The sequence below is a fragment of the Nicotiana tomentosiformis genome, unplaced genomic scaffold, assembly GCF_000390325.3.
Source record: "Nicotiana tomentosiformis unplaced genomic scaffold, ASM39032v3 Un00321, whole genome shotgun sequence".
NCBI lineage: Eukaryota > Viridiplantae > Streptophyta > Magnoliopsida > Solanales > Solanaceae > Nicotiana > Nicotiana tomentosiformis.
The window spans coordinates 2,099-9,322 of NW_027174880.1; the positions used below are offsets into that span (position 1 = coordinate 2,099).

A 7,224-nucleotide genomic window follows, 5' to 3' on the forward strand; every position below is an offset into this window, starting at 1 on the left:
TAAATCAAAATCCGTCTCTGTATCACTTGAACTAATAGATCGCTACCAACTTTAAAGCCTCTCTGAACATCATCCTTCTCGAACCATCAACACTAGGAACATCGATTCGATCCTGAATCTCTGTACAGCGCGATCTCTGGCAGCCACTTCCCCGACACTATTCCACAATACCCTGCCCCAAAGCTGAATAGAAGAAGACCATAACACCGGCGAACCTTAACGCGTTCAACAAGGACGATGACACCACATCACAATTGAGAACTCTACCGCGCTCGAAAATACCAAGTCTTGTTATTCCATCAACCCAAATCTAAACATTCCTATTCCGATTGCATTTCCTTCGTCGAAAATAAAATGTTTAACTTCTGAATCATGCACTGAGAAAAACCTCCTTTCAAGTCATTCACTGCCTCAACACATAAACAAGCACCCTACCATTACACCAACATAGTGCGATAACAACGCACGAATTGTCATAACAATCAATAACAAATCTCAAAACCATAGGAAATACTGATGCTGAGATGAAAGGATAGGATGGCCTTCCGCCAGGCAACAGTAATAGCCCAATCAAATACGCAGACAGAAACATCCTGCACCACCTCTGTAGTACCATGACAATTCCTCGATTCCCAATCTATAACAAGCGCTTCAAGTCACATAAGATTGAATAGGAAATAACTAAAGGTACAAGCTTCAAAAGAATCAATTCGCACGATGAGGAATGAAGAAGGGAAGTGCACCTAACAAACTTGTAGCCTCTCGAAGATAAGTGCAGACATCTCCGCACCGATCCGCAAGACTCTACTAGACTCGCTCATGACTCGTGAGACCTTAGTGAACCTAGTGCTCTGATACCATGTTATTACGACCCAAAATCCATTAAAGGTCGTGATGGCGCCAGACACCGCTGTCAGGCAAGCCAAAAATAAATACTTAATTTGGTTCTCATTTTAATATTTTTGAAGTTATATTTTCCTTCAATTAAATAGTAAAAGATGGTATTCACAGTGTAAGTAATAATATTCTTAACAAATTTAATACAGAACAACCCATAATCACCCCAAAACCCGGTGCCACAAGTGCATGAGCATCAACTAGGAATGTAACATAAAATACAGCATTTGTCCGGAATACAATTTTGGACAGGAGAAATATAAATACTCTAAATGAGACTCTGCCGGCTGTGGGTCGTAATATGGAATGCAGCTCACGTAAGTCCCCGCATGCATACACGCCTCTGCTCTCACAAGGCCACTAGTCGCATATGTACCTGCACAAAAATGTGCAGCAAGTGTAGTATGAGTACGTAATCAACATGTACCTAGTAAGTATCTAGCCTAACCTCGGAGGAGTAGTGACGAGGGGTCGACATCGACACCCACTAGTGGTCCAATAATATCAGGTACAGTAAAGAGGTAAGTAAATATGAGGCAGAGTAAATAAATGAGATAAACAAGTATAAATCACGTGGTACAAATCTCCTTCTTTACGAGGAACCCAAGCTCTCAATTAGAAATTTTCTCCTTAACCGGAGCATATATATAGATATAGTGGATCTCATCAGATAGATTATTATTACTCAAATCAGGAAAACTCACAAATACATTGTCTTCTTGCCAAATATTACGCACGATTCCATGAGGATATGATTTAGGAAATGTCGAGGCGTACGGCTCGATCCAACATAAATATTTAAACTGTGCACTGTCGATGGTCGAACAGCACGAACCATAGATACATCTATTAAACTTCCGAGGCAAACACCCCGCTCCCATAAAAGTGTGGTACATAAATCCTGCCGAGGCGATCGGCCCGATCCCATAAGAGTGAAATACATAATCCTGCCGAGGTGAACGACCCGATCCCATAAGAGTGAAATACATAATCCCGCCGAGGCGAATAGACCGATCCCATTAGAATAGGAAGATTTGACGGGTCCTTGACCCCACTCACAAATAAACATATGAGTTGTAATTTCTTTAACGAAAACCTTTCAATGAAGTATATATATATGACAGAAACATAATGTAAGGGGAGTAAAGTTATTCGGTGACTAATCTTGAACTCGTGAAGTCTCTACAATAGCAAGTCTAGTCTCAAGTAGAAATGTAAAACAGAGGAATTTAACAGGAGAGAAAATGCTCAAATAGTGCAGCTACATCATGATGTGAACCTAAGCCTACCCGAACAATAAAATGTATGTAGATATGTATGGGCTCTCGTTACATCGCGCGTACGTATTCCCCACAATAAGTAGCACGCATCAACATACAACACCTAGGGATATTTCCCCCCTCACAGAGTTAGACAGGAGACTTACCTCGTCTCAAAGCTTACTTTCCAGTCCAAAATTGTGCTTTAACTCCTCAACTCGGTGCCAAACGATCGAAGCTTGTCAAATGTTATATAAAATAGTCAATACATGCTCAAGAGTTCACATCTTAGCTATTGAAGTGATTTTTCCAACCCAAATTGAAGAATTCCTAAAATTCACCCCAGACCCATATGCCCAGATTCCGAAACTTTTCGAAGATAAACACTGCCCATAACATCATGAACTCAATATATGATTTGTTCTCAATTCCACGCCCTAATTCATGGTCAAAATCCAAAAATACCAATTCTAGGTTTTCTACCGAAAATCCCACAAATTTTCCCAAATTTTCATGTTTAAATCCATGCATAAACCATGTATTTAACTTACAATATATGGGGATCACTTACCTCATTAAAGATGACAAAATGGAACTCCAAGATCGCCCCCAAGGACGACTCCAACGAGAGAAAAGAGGTGAAATGAGCCAAAACCCGATTTAGCTAATTTATGTATTCTGCCCAGGCAACCTCCGCACCTGCGCTCACTAGACCTCTTCTGCGGTTCCGCAGGTGCGGCAAAATATTCCGCTTCTGCGAAAGTCTCCCAGCTGCCCAGCCCGCTTCTGCATTAAATTCACCTGTGGACTGCCATTCCCCCACTCCCTTTTCACATCTGCAACCTCCTGGCCACTTTTGCGGCTCCGCACCTGCAGCCAAAACATCGCAGGTGCGGTTACACTAGATTACAGCAGCTCCAGCATTTCTCCAAGCCCAATCTCGATCCGTTTACCATCCGGAATCCACCGAGGCCCTCGGAACATCAACCAATTATACCATCATGTCTTAAAACACAATATGAACTTAGTCGAGCCTTCAACTCATATCAAACAGCACTAAAAACACAAATCACCCTCCAATTCAAACTTAATGAACTTTGAAATTTCAGACTTCTACAATCGATGTCGAAACCTATCAAATCACGTCCGATTGACCTCAAATTTTGTACACAAGTCATAATTAACATTACGGACCTATTCCCACTTCCGGAATCAGAATCCGACCCCGATAACAAAATGTCCACTCCCCATCAAACTTCTCAGAAAGCTTCGAATTTCTAACTTTCGCCAAATGACCCCGAAATGACCTAGAAACCACCAAATCCTTTTCCGGGTGTGGTCCAAATACCTGAATCACCATACGAAGCTATTCCCAGACTCGGAATCTCAAACGAACATCAATAACATTGAAATACACCTCAACCGAATTTTATGAAATTTTTCCAAGTGCCAACTTTCCACCATAGGCGCCGAAACGCTCCCGGGTCATCCAAAACCCGATACGGACATACGCTCAAAGTCCAAAATCATCATATCAACCTGTTAGAACCTTCAAATACCGATTCCAAGGTCGTTTACTCAAACAATCACACTTTAGTCAATTCCTCCAACTTAAGGCTTCCGAAATTAGAATTTTCTTTCCCAATCAACTCTGAACTTCCCGAAATTAAATTCCGACCACGTGTACAAGTCATAATACCCGAAGTGAAGCTACTCAAGTCCTCAAACTGCCGAACGACGCGCTAAAGCTCAAAACGACCGGTCGGGTCGTTACATTTCAGCTGACATATATCACTGTTTTGGAAATTTCTGAAAGACACTATTTTCTGTTTCACTCGAAATTGGTATGAAATTACTGTGGAGTTTTAAATGTTGAACTTGAAAGCATGCCTACCTTTTTATGTTGGAAATTACTGTATTTGGACATAGCTGTGAAGCTCATCACTATCTTTAGTTCTTTATTTATTATTGTGACTTACTGAGTTGGTTGTACTCATACTACTCGTGTGCAGATCCAAGTGATCCCGGACACCGCGGGTGTTGATTCTTTCGCACAGTTGATTTTCTGGAGATTCCGAGGTAGATGTCGTGTTTCGCAGACCTTGTCTCTCCTTCCCTATCCTCTTGTTTATTGTGTTTGGTCTCAGATCATTATAGACCATATTTTCCAGACTTGTAATGTATGTACTTAGTGACACCGCTTTTTGGGAGTGTTTGTATCGGTATTTGGGAGATTTTTAGTATTGTATTTGAATATTATGTTTCCAAACTAAAAGGAAATCGTGATTTATTGAGGTTGTCAGCTTGTCTAGTATTGAGATATGCGCCATCACGACAGGTGTGATTTTTGGATCGTGACAATAGGGTTGTAGTGGAGTTGTGGCGGTGGTTGCTAGTGGTAGTTTTCCGCTAGAGATTGGTGTTGGTGGTTAAGCATTAGTAATGGATAGAGTAGTGGTAAAGAGTCACATTCACAACAATATTTAAAATTATTAACTTTAAACTTTATATTTTATTGTTTCTAATGTCATGCCTTTATATCTACGAAAGTTGGCATGTTTAAGACGACAATCTAATTTCTTTTTTAAACTTCATCACCAATCAAACAGGACTATCACATAAAATTAAACTGCAGTATAAAAGTGAATCTGGTCCAAAAAGATAACTCTCAACGAAGGAAAAACTAAATTAGAACTAATCAAGATCAACAGGAAAGCTAAGAATCCACTAACAATTATATGTGTATTTTAAAAGTCTGGTTTTACCTCTGCAATTATTTCTTTGAGAGCCCTGACAATAGGCTCTGACAGGTAGCAAGAAGCTTTGTAAAGCTATCTTAATTTTTTCTGCCCATCACAGTCAATACCATACGCCCACCTTTCACCAATTCTATTGAGCGTAACTTGAGAATATTTACAAAATCTCTTTCATATTGCTCGTAACATGCTTCAATCACATCTAGTGGGCTTGTACTTTCCACGTGAATATTTCCTTTATTATTCTCTATCCCAACAGGTACCTATTAGAGGAGAAATAAAAGTTAGAGTTACTTATTCAAAATAAGTATGATCATATTATATATATGCTCTATATTTTAATTTCCTTTGAATAATGTTAAAGTTATCTTCGTGTGACGTATAGGTCAGGGGTTCGAGTTGTGGAAGCAGCCACTAATGCTTGCATTAGAGTAGGTTGTCTACCTCACACCCTTAAGAATGCGGGTCTTTCCCGAACCTTGCGTAAATGCAGAATGCTTTATGCACGGGCTACCCTTTATTATTTTAATTTATCAATTTTGAAATCTAAGACATGATAACTTACTAAATAGATCTCTTAATAAAATATAGGGTCTGAGCTTAGCTACACTTGTAGCTCCACCCCAGAAAGCAAAGGGTTAAGTTAAACTTATGCACAACCTATCCTATATATCCTAAATCCGCATTTGACACCTATAGTATTGATTTCAAAAAAATAATATTATAAAAAGAAACAAATACTATAGGATTATGATTTTATATAAATTTTCAAGTTCTTTTTCTTCAAGTTTGCTCACAAAATTATTTTGTACCGCAAAATAAGAAAAATTGCATCATCATCTCCTAGAATCCATATGCAAGAGCTTCAGGTTGGATTCAACACTACATACAATATTCCATTATGGTCCTCACTAGCTCTTTGCTTGAATTAAGCTCGCACGTCAGGAGTGTGTTAAAAATATAATTAAATAAATAAATATACTCTTTCTAATATTTTAAACTTGTAGAATGAACCAGAAACGAGCGTTTGTTGTTGGCCATTGCTTTTGCATTCTTCGCGAATAGCGCTAACTGTATAAAAGAATTTAGATGTGTATTTTCTACGAAACATACAGAATGTTTATATATACAAAAAATATACATTTTTCGGGTATTATATATTTTGAGAGTGGCTATACAGTGTCAACTTTTCATTATTTGACCTTTTTCAACACAATTTCGAATTTTTTTTTTTTCAAGTATCAACAAAATTTATGTCCAAACGCTAGTTAAGTAAAAGAAAATAAGTCTAAGCTTTATGTACCGATAAGATAAGAAATACTATCAGATCACTTAAATGATAACTATACGTTTTACACTATACCTTTTACACTATCAGTATATATAAGTAAAATTCATAAGAACTTGTTATTTATAATTGTTGCGAGTTTATAACTCCATTAGGAATAAAAAGGTGTTTGATGATACCTGGAGCTTAGAGTTTTTTGCATAGCTTGTGTCTCCAATTCCTCCATTCATGTGAAGTATTTTAGCAACTTCCATCTCTCCTTCTCTTGCTAATTGGATATTTTTGTGTTAAATTAGGTATTTATAGATGGGTGAAACCAAATTTATCCTTTGAATTTCCATCATTGTCCTCGCGAGCCAACTGAGAAAATATTGTACACTATGGGTGTGTTTGGTATGAAATATTTTTTAATTTTTTCATATTTTATTGACTTAGATATTTTGAAAAATATTTTCCTCGTGAACTCATTTTTCTCCAATTGGAGAAAAATGTTCTCCCTATCAAGAAAAGGGAAAATATTTTTCAAACAAGAAAAATAAGTAATAAAATCACTCATTCTCCAGGAAAGACATATAAACATCAAGGACTAGAATCGTTAAGGGTAACTAGCCTATTTTCCTATTTGTGTACCTTAACTATAAGTATTATGACTTGATCAAACCTATTAAAACTAATAGAAATGACACTAGATAGCCACTTTAAAAGGCTGCTATTTAGGAATTAGCAAGTATATCCTGAATTTTAGTTTTTCAGTTTAATTTTTCGAGACACAAATATCTCCAATTGTCTAAAAGTTAAGATTTTTAGATGAAAATTTTAGGACAAAATAAGCCATGCGATCGCGGCCTCCTTCTTCGTGATCGCCAGCCCTCCTTCTTCATGATCGCGGTTAACAAAGCTTGGCATAAATATAACCCCCATCCCTCCCCCACCCCCCACACAGACAAAGAGGGGGGAGGGGGGAGATTTTTATCATATATTTAGAAAATCATGATTTTGCAATGACTCATCGAGAAATATCATA

The 7,224-nt window shown here is 37.8% G+C and overlaps 1 long non-coding RNA gene across 2 annotated transcripts; it reads right to left on the reverse strand.

The window, feature by feature from the left end:
* Positions 1 to 973: 973 nt before the first annotated feature.
* Positions 974 to 6,543, reverse strand: LOC138904003 (uncharacterized). 2 transcript variants are annotated; one of them, XR_011413252.1, is made up of 3 exons: positions 6,380 to 6,496; positions 4,922 to 5,175; positions 974 to 1,273 (listed from the first exon to the last, which is right to left on the reverse strand). It is a non-coding gene; the product is annotated as an uncharacterized lncRNA (long non-coding RNA). The 2 variants fall into 2 exon arrangements; XR_011413251.1 differs by lacking the exon at positions 974 to 1,273 and having other exon boundaries at positions 4,819 to 5,175; positions 6,380 to 6,543.
* Positions 6,544 to 7,224: the final 681 nt, after the last annotated feature.